We start from the raw sequence: 13,528 nt of genomic DNA, 5'->3' as shown, positions 1-13,528 counted from the left end.
ATGTTTGTGTGTACACATCAACAGAAAAGGAATAGCAGAAATGCATATATAGGCATTTCTGCTGATATGCCATATGTGTGTTTCTGATAAATCATTGTACAAAATTATATGGTAAAAGTAACAGTATATATGGAAAAATCAGAGAAAGGTCCAGTCTGCTTAAATTCTATGAAATCCTGCAATTAAAGCACCAAAAATAAAAAAAAGCACACTAATTAAAAAAAAAGTTAAATGTTTCCTGGCATTTTACCTAGCATTATAGTGAGTAGACCCCTTGCAGTCTTAAAACTTGAAATCTTATTTCCTCCTTTGAAATAAAAATCCTGAAATACTTTCACTTTTTTTAATACAGGGATACATCTTTATATTTTTTTTCCTTAGCATTCTTAGCTTTCGCGGACTTCTTAATATGAAAGTATAGTATTTTTGAATCCTTAATACTAATCACTACTTCTATAAAAATAAAGCAGTTTTTTATGATTTTCAACTTTTTAATCAGTTGTCCTGATATTGTTAAGCCTTTGACAACTTTGATAAACTCTATTAAAAAAAAAAAAAAAAAAAAAAAAAAACAAGAAACTTTGTTCCTGATATCTTTAAAACATTAGTGTGCTAGAAAATTTGGAGACATGAGCAAACAAGACTTCCTCTGTATACTATCCTGTTACTTCCTTTTATTGAGTAGATAACTTCTGAGTTTCAACTATAAAAGAAAAACAAAAAACATGACTTATAGCAGAAAAGGCAAAACTTCAAGATGTTAAGAATGTTTGTGGAGGGAACTTATGGGTTTTTCCCTTTAGCACCTTTTTCTAAGTTCTTTTCCTCTAAGTACACTGTTATTGTCAGCCTCTCCAAGTTAGAACAGTACCATTACATTTACTTGGATACAGACAATTGTTCCAACTATATGCATTTGAAATCTAAAACAGTTCAGCCCCCATTCTTGGCATTGTTGGATTTGATGACCTCATTTATTTCCTGTGACTGAACCTAAAAAATATTATTTCGAGCTCTATGAAGCACAGAAGAGTTTGTCCAATTACATGAGGGAACACAGACTGAAGCCACGTGAGGAAAGGAGGATGAAAGATAGGGAGAGGCCTCTTTGCATTTGAGTGTCTGGCTTCAACTGTTGCTGAGTTCCTGCATTTTCTGACTTTCTTGATGTAAAACACAACACAATTTTCACATATTTTTTTTCTGTGCTTATGCTGATTCAGATCATATATCTGTCACCTGTAAGTAAAACAATTCTGACAGATATGTGTAAAATCTGGGTAATGAGATTATGTGTGACTTTGATTTGCCTCATTATACTTTACTTTCACAAATTCTAAAATAAACCTCCTTTTTTTGTATGTAGACAAAACCATTGCTGCTATGAAGAAATACGAAAAACTGAGTAATTTATAAAGAAAAGAGGCTTATTTGACTCACAGTTCCTTATGGCTGCGGAGGCCTCAGGAGACTTATAATCATGGCAGAAGGCATCAGATTCTTCAGAGGGCAGCAGTAGAGAGAATGAGTGCAGAGCAAAGTGGGGAAAAGCCCTTTATAAAATCATCAGATCTCATGAGAACTCACTATCATGAGAACTGCATGGGAGAACCACCCCCATGATCTAATCACCTCCCACAAGGACCCTACCCCAACACATGGGGATTAAAATTCAGATTACAATTCAAAATGGGAGATTTGGTTGGGTTCACAGAGCCAGAACATATCAATTGTATTAGTCTGTTTTTATATTGCTATAAAGAACTGATCAAGAGACTGGGTAATTTATAAAGGAAAGAGGTTTAATTGTCTCACAGTTCCATATGCCTGGGGAGTTCTCAGGAAACTTACAATCATGGTAGAAGATGAAGGGGAAGCAGGACACCTTCTTCACAAGGCATCAGGAAGAAGAAGTGTCAGATAAAGAGGGAAGATTCCCTTATAAAACCATCAGGTCTTGTGAGAACTCACTCACTGTCATGAGAACAATATGGGAGAAATTACTCCCATGATTCAATTACCTCCACCTGGTCTCTCCCTTGACATTTGAGGATTGTGGGGATAAGGGAATTAAAATTCAAGATGAAAGTTGGATGGGGACACAAAACCTAATGAGATCACAGAACAAACTAACACCATTGCCACCTAAGGTCACGTAGCAACAGGCGCAAAGAAACACCTATTTTAGTATTCAGGGCTGAGGTGTTTAAAGTGAAATTGATCATGAGGTAACACCAAGCAAAATCAGCTATTGGGGCATTCTGCAAATCAACTAGTCTAGGTTCTTCAGAGAATCAATGTTTCAACTGTTTTTAAATGTCTGTCAAGTGAGCAACAAAAAGAAGTTCTGTATATTGGTCATTTTGTAATTTGCATGGCTTTTAATAATGCAAATATGACTAAAATTTAGACACTATACTATTTTCTTTGGAGTCTTGACAATGTGTGATGTACATGTTACCACTCTTGGTGACATTTATTGTTTCCCACTAGTTTCTTAGGACTCAGATGTCTTTGACTATTTCTCATTAAAGAGAGCTATGATATGTAATTACATTTCTAATGTTATTCTTACATGTTTTTGAGAAGAGAAATGGTGTAGAATGTTATAAATAGCAGGAAGAGTCTCCCTCTTCCTTCATGCCCACCTCCTCCTCTTTTTTCTATTAATTTCATGTGCAATGTATATATGGTCATTGATCCAAAGGGTGTCATTATTGATTCAGAGGAATAATGTACTGTTTTAAAGATGTACTCATTTGGTTACAGTTTGAATTATAAATAATCCTCCAAAGAGATAAGCTCATTAGAAGATACTAATCTCAAATATAAGAGATGCTGACTTTTTCAAAGTTGTGATTGACAAATAATAATCGTGTATATTTATGAAATAAAATGTGATGTTGGATCTATGCATACATAACAGAAAGATTCAATAAAGTTAATATATTCATTAGCTTGGAGATATTACCAATTCATCTTTTTTTGTGTGGTTAGAATGTTTAAAACCTATTTAAACAATTTTTAAAAATCCATTGTTATTAACTGTGTTGACTATGTCTTGCAATAGATAACTAAAACTTATTTTTGATTTTTTTTACAATAGTAAATAAGATTCAGTGACCAAAAATGGATTTAAATATTTTAAAGGAAATGTAATATTTTGTTCAAAACAGGGACAAAGTTTTCCAGTATCTATAAAGATATATTGTTGCCTTAACTGGGCTTCATGTTTAAGAGAAGGTTAAAGTAGGGTGAATGTTCACTTTACTCTCAGATAAAATTCCTCTCATATTTTGATTAAGTATAGATCTTTCTTTTTTAAATTAAAGGCTAGTGCAATAGTAATCAAGTATAAATATTAATGACATTTCTGATGTCTTAACATCTATATCCTTATTCTAACTCAGATTCTTTAAAATAATTGAGGGCTTTTAACTAAAGCCTTGATTTGTACACCTAAGGCTATTTGTCAGAATTCTTATACTGTTTATATAATCATGGTATTTTACTTACTGGTCTATACATTATTTGAAGGCAAAAGCTAGATCAACCTCATATTTATATGTAGTTCTGTGTCTTACCCATTTTTATGTTAAAAATTGTGGAATCAAGGAGATTTGAAGTTATTTTCTAGAAGGAATCTGTAGCTTTATTATGTATCCAATACATATTGCTAATACAATATAAATGATTAGTAAACCTCTTAGCTGTTCACCCCTCTACTTTTCTCATAAAATATGATATTCAAGGCAAGACACAAAAACAGAAAAAAAAAAACAAGTAAAAGTTTTCCTCACTTACTAACTTATCACTAGTCACGAGCCTGGCTCTACTGTTATCATAGTTATTCAGGTCATCCTGTTAGCGTCAATACATAGCGTAGTTTCTAGTGCAGAGTAGATGTCCAATGGCAAGTGCTGCAAACAAATATTTTACATAAACACTTGCTAATAATTTCTTAATATTGACAGTGACATGCCCTGATTTATTTTTTATTGAAATCTGTATTTCGGTGTGGTGCACACACACGTAAGCAACTTGGAAATGTACACCCATTAGAAATAAGTCGTTTAATGCATCCTGGTAATAAAGTGTTTCACCAAATGTCTGTAGCTGAATCTTTGCCTTTGTAAAATGCTAATTTTACTTACTAAAATACTAAAATGTTTTTGATCAGTGTTTTTAACATGTAACTATAAAGATACAGATGTATGACATTTACAGGAATTGAGATACACAAACTAGAAATTATAACAATTATGTTGAAGGAGGCCAATTACTTTGTGCTGAAGACTGACTTGTGAAAGATCCAAAGTATGTTTAAGTTAATTCAGCTGGTCATGTGCAAAAGAATAAAGATGATTGTATTAATCATTAATGAAGGTTGAAAACTGATGAAAGAGTAATGAATATTCTGGAAATCAAAGCTTTGGGAAGTTAGAATATGCTATAAGAGCCTTATCTTTCACTTAAATTAATATGTCCCTTATACACAAAATAAGAATCTTAATCCCCTTTTGGGTGTTGGATGTTAGTTGAATGTTCAGGTTTCTTCCTTTTCCACTCAAGTTTTCCTAAGTTTTCCAAAATCCTTAACACTTTTCCTGATAACTAATGTATAAAACAAGCTGGTCAGGCGCGGTGGCTCAGGCCTGTAATCCCAGCACTTTGGGAAGCCAAGCTGGGTGGATCATGAGGTCAGGAGTTCAAGATCAGCCTTGACAGCATGATGAAACCGTGTCTCTACTAAAAATACAAAAATTAGCTGGGCGTGGTGGCACATGCCTGTAATCCCAGCTACTTGGGAGGCTGAGGCAGGAGAATTGCTTGAACTCAGGAAGTGAAGGTTGCAGTGAGCTGAGATTGTGCCATTGTACTCCAGCTTGGGTGAAAGAGTGAGGCTCTGCCTCAAAAAAAAAAAAAAAAAAAAAAAAAATGTACAAGGTAAGTAAGAAATTATAAAGTATAATCATTTCCTAATTAAGGGGTATGTATACCTATAACTCTACATGAGGATAAAAGTGGTTGAATATAGTAGTTTGTTGTTGTTGTTGTTGTTGTTTTCTGAAACTTTCCTCTATCAGGAAGATGCTTTAGAGTTTCCTCACCCCCAAAATACTTTGTCATTTTCTGCCATGGCCTCCATAGTTAATGTAGCATAACAAAAAACATATTATGTTACCATAAAACACAATAATGATGAAAATATCCCAAATGTGTGCAAGTGGTTAACTTAAAATTATTGATTTAGAACCATCTAATTTTAATACAGGGAGAAAGAGAAAAAAGAAACATGAACATTTTGGAAAGAGATGTACAAAAACAGAAGTTAGTCAAAAAAAAAAAAAAAAGGGGGGGGGGGATAAATTTTGCTTCATTAATCATTTAGTCCAGAGGCTAGCCTTACTGCCAGCATATTATTTTCAAAGCAATTGCAATTTAAGATTAGTGAGGTTTTAAGAACAAAATTTAGATTAATTATTTTTCTATAAAATTCTGTGACTTGGAGTTGACTGTAGCACATTTTTTTTTCATAGATTATTTTACTGGTTAGAATTGTGTGTGCCAGGTCTAATACAAGGACAGCTAGTGATATCTTTCAAAGTTTTGCTCTGCTTTACTAACTTTAGGGGACATAAAACGTGTATATCTAATTTCTTCTTTTGAAGAAGAAAAGGGATTAGAACACTTATTTCATGGAAACCTCAACTTACAGAAGCATTGCATTCAGTTTCAATGGAATCCTGCTGATCTGATTAAGAAGTGAAGTTACACAGGTGCATTATCTAGTTCCCTTTGAAAGAAAAAGCAACAAACTTGATCAAAACAAATTTCCCCATGGCTGCATTGTCAGACAGGACCACTTTTAGGACACTAACATAAATGTGAATTAAAACTGCTATTTCTCACAATTGTCAAATGAGTATCTAATAATGGATATCGGATGTTCTTTCCATTTTCTTCCTAGTCTTACTCTGTTTGTAAGATTCAATGAGAAGATCAGTAATTTTTAACACAAGCATATCTGGCTTCCTGTTACCACCTGCCTAAGTTAATTCTGCATGTATTTTATACATTCATGGAGAAGTACTGAGTGTTTTCTTCCCAAAGGTACATTATACAAACAATTCAAAAATATGATTTAAATAATGTCTTTATTTTATCATGAAATAAATTCAATACTCTTTGAGTTGTTGCTGAATAACTCAAGATTATGAACATTTTTTTCAATAAAGGGAAAATCAGATTATATAAACAAAGTTTGCTAAGGAAATATTAATCACATTTATATTTGTTTATTCAACTATTAGTTTTTAGTATTGACTATGTGGCCAGTCCATGTTCTGAGTGATTGGCATACAGCAATAGATAAAGGAAAACAAAAATTTCCTACCCTTGTTGTGGTCATATTTCAGTAATGGTAGAAAACAACAGACAAATACATAAGTAAAATATGTGTGTGTGTGCGTGTGTGTTTGACAGAAAGAGAGAGACAGGAAGAAAGAGACAGAGAGGGAGAGGTGGCATTTGGTTTTATGGAGAAAATAGAGCGCGTAAAGGAATAATAGGGCATAAAATAGGGAGAGAGTGTCATTTTTATATATGATGATAATAAAAGGCTTCACTTATATAGCATTTGATTCAAAACCTAAAAGACATGGGGGAGATGCCCATATTGGTTTTTGTGAGATGAGTATTTCAGACACAGGTAGCAGCAATTGCCAAAGCACGTAGGAACGGGCTGTAGCAAATGGTTGAGGCAATCACAGTCAATGAGTTCAGAGAGGCAACAGAGAAACAAATTGTATAGGGCTTTGTGGTTCATAGTAAGGATGTTAGCTTCCCTTTGAGTAAGATGTGAAGTTACTGTGGGATTTAAAGCAGCATTGCAGAAAATTTCTCATTCTGGGCCCTATGTCAAGAATAGCCTTTTGGAAAACAGGGTTGTAACCTGACAGTCCAGTTGCAGCTCTAATGAGCCTCCAAATGAGAGATAATTATGGGTTGAACAGGGCGAATGAAATGATAAGTGACCATATTTTTAGCATATAAAAATACGATTTGATGTTAGATTGGGTTTAGTGTAGGAGAAAGAAATTGTGAATGCTGACTCCAAGGTTTTTGATCTTGGTATCTGAAAAATGGGAATTGCATTTCCTGAAATAAAAACTGTAGGAAAAACAAGTTTTGCCTGGAAATTAGGAGTCTAGTTAGGAAAGCATTAAGTTGATTTACCTGTAGCTATCTAAATGGTAAACTTGAGTAAACCTTTGCTATGCAAGTGTGGAGTTCACAGATATATATGTGTCTGTGTATACACACATATACAAATATAAACTTGAATATGATTAATTTATGGATGGTATTTAATGCCATGGGAATGGATGAGATCACCAAAAGAGTGAGTGTGGAAAATAAAGCAGACAGGTTAGAAGAGTGAAAATTGGGAGTTGGGCACTTCAACATTCAGTGGTTGAGAAGACAGGAGGATGAAATCAAGGAAAGAAACTTAGAAAAGTTAGTCAATGAAGAAGGAAGAAAACTACATTGTCTTAATTCTTTTAATTGTATGTATTACATATGTTCTGTATTATATATTACTTATATAATTATATAATATGGTATTTATTGTATAATATCAAATATAATCTTTTATAATATATAATGTTATAGATATTCAAATACAATATTCTTTGCTGGACACTGTATACAAAAGAAACATGAAAACTGAAATTGATGCTATTTTCTCCTCCTCAGAAGGTTTCCTTTCTTCCCTGTTAGATGACAGAGAGCAACTATCACCTCAATCCAATCAGACATTGATCAAGATCAGGTCTAGGTTTCAGTTTTAGGTACATTTATCCCACTTATCTTTTCTAATGTCTCCAGGACAAGATGTGTTTTTATGTTTGTTTCAGGTTCTGCCTTTCATGGAATTGTGTCTCCTAAACACAATCAGGCTAGGAGAACTCAGTTTCATTGTCCAGCTCAACCCTCCAGCCTTCCATATCATTAACTCAGCACTTAGAAAAGAGCAGGGAAAATAAAAAAAGCATAAACTTGAAATTCCTCTAGATTATAATCCAGCATATTAGCCTCCATAGCCATCACAAATTTACAGGATATCTCTACCCCCAAACTAATTATGTTTACTTAGACAAAGTCTGATGCTCAGGCTGCAACCCAATGACTCAAAGACAGAAAATGTCTGACAATCTCAAGCTTACTTTTAAAAGGGTATGTTTCTATTTTCATTCATCTGGTATTCTTCACTTCCAGTGTTTTAAAACACACTAATTTTTAATTCATTGGTTTTTCCTAGTTGTTGCTTTGGAAGTGATTTTCTTTTGCTGGCTACTAAACTCTACTTGTAAATAGAAGTCTGATTATTTTTTTTGCTATGTTCGCATTTTTGTAGTATCTGAGCATTTGGAAAAATCCTAATTTAAAAAAAAAGAACTTCATCACAAGTGGTGGGGCAGGCTGTACAGGCGACGTTGGACTAAAGAGCAAGGCGAAGGGATGAGGGAAGAGGATTCTAGCAAGTGCTGGTTGTGTGACTTTAAACAAGTTTTATGTGTGCTCTAAGCATCATGCTCTTATCAACGACTCAATAAAGGGAGTTGTAATGGACATTTTTCCTACTCCTTACCTTAATTCCTTCACATTCTGATAAGAGCACTCTCATTTTCCTTGAGGAAAGAAACATTCTAACTCATTCTCAAGTCAGGTAGTTTGTGTGAAATGATCCCACTCTTGACCTTGAGAAGTTGGCATGTGACCCGAAAACCTAATCAGAACATGTTATCCCCCTAACCCTTAACCAGGGCAAGAGGCTGCTGCCAAGGATCCCATGTGACCTATTTTGGTAGCACCCTGGCAATTGCAATAAAAAGACATCTTTTAGTTTATTGTTTGAGAGGGCAGAGTGAAAACCTGGAGCTGTTAATACCTCACTGCAACATCCCCCCCACTTGCATGATGGGGTACAAGGGAAAACAGAGCCAAGAAACTGAGACAGCCAAGTTCTGATGGCCTCAAATCAGCCACAGGATCCAGATGAGCCTGATCTAATGGGAACCTTCCAGGGTACTACTCTCTTACATATGCATAGTGAGATCCTTCGTTCCTAAAACAGTCTTGAGTAATACAAGACCTTAACAAAAGTGACAAGGTAAACAGCTTCTTGTCAGTCATGAAAACGAAGTAAACAAATGGAAGTATGGGAAAAGAATACTTACAAATTCTACAAAGATCCTGTATTTTCTTTAAGAAGATAACGATTTTTTTTTTTTTTTTTTTTTTTTTTTTTTTTTTTTTTTTTTTTTTGAGACGGAGTCTCGCTCTGTCGCCCAGGCTGGAGTGCAGTGGCCGGTTCTCAGCTCACTGCAAGCTCCGCCTTCCGGGTTTACGCCATTCTCCTGCCTCAGCCTCCCGAGTAGCTGGGACTACATTAGCTGGGACTACAGGCGCCCGCCACCTCGCCCGGCTAGTTTTTTTTTTTTTTTTTTTTTTTTTGTATTTTTTAGTAGAGACGGGGTTTCACCGTGTTAGCCAGGATGGTCTTGATCTCCTGACCTTGTGATCCGCCCGTCTCGGCCTCCCAAAGTGCTGGGATTACAGGCTTGAGCCACCGCGCCCGGCCGAAGATAACGATTTTTTTAACTGATAAGGCTAAGATTCCTTTATCGAGTCCACACTTTCTTTTGTAATGTAAGCTGCAAGTTCGCTGTCAGTGTAAAGATGGAGTGGGAAGAAAAGGAAAAATTCCAAGATCAATCAAATAACTCATTTCCTATTTTGGTTGTTTACTACTAATCCTTGATTTATTAGTCACTAAATCTCTCTTTCACCCATGTTAGTAAGGCACTTGTTCTCCAAAATAACTACCAATGATATTCATTCATGGCATTAATAACAATATGTGCAATGAGCTTTTACAGAGAAATGTGCATAAATTGTAGTTTTGATTATTTTTGCGTATTGTAAAAAACACTATTATTATTAAAATAAAACACAGATTTAGAGTTCTTAACATTTCTATTTGAAATATTAACAGTAAAGGCAAGTTAGATATAATTAGAAATGATTTTATTTGTATTGTTTTTGCCTCAGAGGTCACATACTGGATCCAGGGATAAAAATTGGAGATACGGGAAGATTTTGACTTAATATTCTAACAATTGCCACTCTCTGAAAATGAAATAAGCCAAGATAAATAATTTATAGGTTTTCTTTTGCCTTGGAGTCCTGAAATTCTTTAAGCCTGACTTGGATTGGTAAAAGGTGCAAGTTATTTATAAAAATGAAAATGATTCCTTAGAAATATGAACTGTGCAGGAAAGAATTGATACTATAATTGATTAAACTGTGCCAGGTTTTAAATACCTTTTCTTATTGGGAAAAATATTGAAAATAATTGTTAATTCCACTTCTATTGATGAAAACCTGAGGCTTCGAGAAGTAAGATAACTTGTCCAAGACCACTAGATAATAAGATAATAAATCATAGAGCAGGATTATATTCTCCAAATCCTGTCTTTCCATTACACAACACTGTTTATTCTATATCACACAGGAGACTTCTCAAAAGTTGCAAGTGTTGTCTTGGCTTAAGTAAATATTCAGACAGATGCTTGGAGAGTACAGGTTGGAAAAAATAATAAAAAAATTAGCTGGGGGATAAAATTTATAAACATTTGCAATAAATACAAAGAAAAATGTAAAATAAATCCTTTTTATAAAGTTTATTTTATTTAAAGTACAATACATAGAAAACATAATAACGTACACACACAGTTCACCAGCAAAATCTAATGGAAATAGCCATCTTTCACTCGAGATAGTCCAGGGCTCAGGGAACATGACATCACAAAGTGCTAACACAGAACTAATTAGTACTAGTAAATGTCATATTTAACATGTTGATAACCTATAATGTATTTACAAATATTTTCAGATTATTTAATAGTATTACCTGCTTCCATATCAAAAAGTCTAAGTCAAGAATTACACTAAAAGATTTCAAGATCTTTTTGGTAAATATGATAACTCTTTTTATCATTTCTAGGCTATGAGACAAATTTCTGCCAAGGGTAGTTGCTTTAGTAATGTTGCTTGCATGTTCTGAACAGTGACGTTTCCTGATTCATGGTTGAAAATTATAGATAAGCGTAGAATGTATTATTTACGTACTTCTTCCACAAAAGCAGATCAGATTATACCTAAGAGGTCTGAAAGCACAGTGATTAAGAACTTAGGGTCTAGAAGCAGACTGCCTGAGTTCAAGGGCCCCTGCTTGTTATTAGTTTTGCAATGTCAATGAGTTCATTAACTATCTATGCCTCTGTGTCTCTTCTGTGAAAAGAGGATCCAAATATTGCATGTGTGTCTTAATATAAAATTCTTAGAAAATTGCCTGGCACAAAATGAGCTCTATTTGATACCTATTAACCTTAATTATAATAGTCTCTTTTTTTCTGAATGAAGACTATTGACCTATCTTTTCCAGTTGTTATTTTGGTTTCTGTTGTGGGAAGTTAGGGACCCTGAATGGAGAGACCGGATGAAGCCATGGCAGAAGAACATAAATTGTGAAGGTTTCATGGACATTTATTAGTTCCCCAAATTAGTACTTTTATAATTTCTTATGCCTGTCTTTACTGCAATCTCTGAACATAAATTGTGAAGATTTCATGAACATTTATCACTTCCCCAATCAATACTCTTGAGATTCCCTATGCCTGTCTTTACTTTAATTTCTTAATCCCATCATCTTCATAAGCTGAGGATGTATGTCGCCTCAGGATCCTGTGATGATTGCGTTAATTGTACAAATTGTTCATAAAGTATGTGTGTTTAAACAATATGAAAACTGGGCACCTTAAAAAAAGAACAGGATAACAGTGATGTTCAGGGAACAGGGGAGATAACCATTAGGTCTGGCTTCCTGAGAGCTGGGCAGAACAGAGCCATATTTCTCTTCTTTCCAAAGCAAATAGGAGAACTATCACTGAATTCTTTTTCTCAGCATGGAACAGCCCTGAGAAAGAGAATGCATTCCTAGGGGGGAAGCCTCTAAAATGGCCACTCTGGGAATGTCTGTCTTTTACAGTTGTAGATAAGGGATGAAATAAGCCCTGGTCTCCTGTAGTACTCCCAGGCTCATTAGGATGAGGAAATTCCCACTTAATAAAATTTTGTCAGACTGGTTGTCTGTTCTCTATTCCTGTCTCCTGATAAAATGTTATCAATGGCAACGTGTGCCCAAAACTTCATTAGCAATTTTAATTTTGCCCCAGTCCTGTGATCTTGCCCTGCCTCCATTTACCTTGTAATATTTTATTACCTTGTGAAGCATGTGATCTCTGTGACCCACACCCTATTCATACACTCCCTCCTCTTTGAAAATCACTAATAAAAACTTGATGGTTTTGTGGATTGGGGGGCATCACAGAACCTGCTGATGTGTGATGTCTCCCCCGGACACTCAGCTTTAAAATTTCTCTCTTTTGTACTCTTTCCCTTTATTTCTCAAACCAGCCGACACTTAGGGAAATAGAAAAGAACCTATGTGAATTAACATTGAATTATTGGGGATGGGTTCCCCTGATAGTTTCATTGGAAAGAAAATAATCAGAAATCTATTGTGCACAAGTAACTTTTAATTTTAAATTTGATCACCTTTTCAGAGTAGCAAAATACTTCAACATAACTGCTATACTTGGTTCAGAAAAGAAAACATATTTTCAATATATTTATTCAAGTAGGGCAATTATATTCTAAATGTAACCTCTCTCTCTAAAAGAAAATCCTTTAAATGAACAGTGAAGCAATAAGAGGCACTAACAAAGTTGTAAAAGTATTGACACTGCCTAAAATTTATGAGAGATAGACATATGCAAATGAACTATTTATCGAGTTTATCATTCATATAGTTTCAGAAAACTACAAAGAAAAACTATGCACCTATATACGGAAAGACCAAGAGGAGAAAGGAGAAGTTTACCTTAAGTATTTCTGCTAAATATATGTAATCTCAATTTTGTAAATAAAATGCAAGTGGCACATAAGCAATTGTAACTGCTGATAGGACAAAGGCATTTGGTTTTGTCAATCTGTTTACAAATTGGAATCAATATATTTTTAAGTAACTGATCTGTATCATGGCTCCATAGTTTTCCTGATAAATGGCACCACATTACTTAAATTTGTAAATATGTAAAAATATCTTCTGACATTAAAAAAAATAATTGTAGTGGTCACAGAGTCATTTAGAAATGAAAACCAGATATACTACAAAGCAATTTAAGTTCTGGAAAATAGGCATACTGAGAATTGGTAAGTTTACATTTTAAATATATTTTGTCTGTTTATGGATTCTGTGATTTAATGAATAATTTCTACATGAATTAGTCTACCTATTATGAATGAACTAAGCATTTCTACTAAGGCATAAAACCAAAATTTAGGATAATATAGTCTAAAAAATTTAGACAATGTAATCAAAGAATGGTATGCCTTA

The sequence above is a fragment of the Rhinopithecus roxellana genome, chromosome 18, assembly GCF_007565055.1.
Source record: "Rhinopithecus roxellana isolate Shanxi Qingling chromosome 18, ASM756505v1, whole genome shotgun sequence".
In the NCBI taxonomy this organism is placed as follows: domain Eukaryota; kingdom Metazoa; phylum Chordata; class Mammalia; order Primates; family Cercopithecidae; genus Rhinopithecus; species Rhinopithecus roxellana.
Note: the sequence above shows the minus strand (reverse complement) of the source record.